This window comes from Coenobita brevimanus, chromosome 81 (assembly GCF_032717465.1).
Source record: "Coenobita brevimanus isolate Jiangsu-jjx chromosome 81, ASM3271746v2, whole genome shotgun sequence".
Lineage (NCBI taxonomy): Eukaryota > Metazoa > Arthropoda > Malacostraca > Decapoda > Coenobitidae > Coenobita > Coenobita brevimanus.
In genome coordinates, this window is record NC_137034.1 from 14,369,415 (window position 1) to 14,370,253 (window position 839).

Consider the following 839-nt stretch of genomic DNA (forward strand, 5'->3'; position numbering starts at 1 on the left):
TTCGTCCATCCATTAATGACAGGAACATAAATCTTAAGTGTTTATAATGTAAGGCTTAAATTGCCACGTTAATATGAATTCATGGCATCCAAAACCACACACAACCTGTGTTAAAGTAAAACAACCGTATGTCCTTGTATCACAAGGTCCAACTTGCGGTGAGTATGTCACGTAACAGCTTACAACAAGATGAAATAGTCGGCAGGTATACCGAAGCATTGTATGTTATTGATTTGTTGGTGCTTATTACAGAGGTGTATTATAGTAATAATATGATCAATACCTGACGGATCATTTCATCACTATCTTTGTTTACGTTGGTTAATAATGGGTGTGACTGGTGGACGAGAGGATAAGAGAGGCGTTTGGTGGAGACAGGAATCGAGAGAGATGGGTGGTGGTGGCGGGAGTGAGAATGTATGAGAAAAAACATATATTTCAACAGATGCTGTTCACAACACTATACTTATTTGTAACATTATAATATAGGACGTAACTATTACAGACAATAACACATAATACAATGTAGGTCTTCTTTCATTTTCGTTCCTTTTTCATATGTTGTGGATAACAGCACAGTAATACACATTAAATACCTTTATATACTTACACCTACTGGTTCTGATTCTCTATAAAAACAATCATGACATTGTAAGATCACCAGCTTTGGCCGTTCCACATTTGTCCAACAACATTTGCCACTGGGGTTGGGGGAGGGGATGTGGGTGTGGGGTGTTCGAACGCCTGGTCTCTCACTGGCCGCGACTCCGGCTACTAGGGGGGGAGAAATTAGTGCTTCCGAGTGTACATGTTTATGCCACTCAGCTACCTAATGTCCA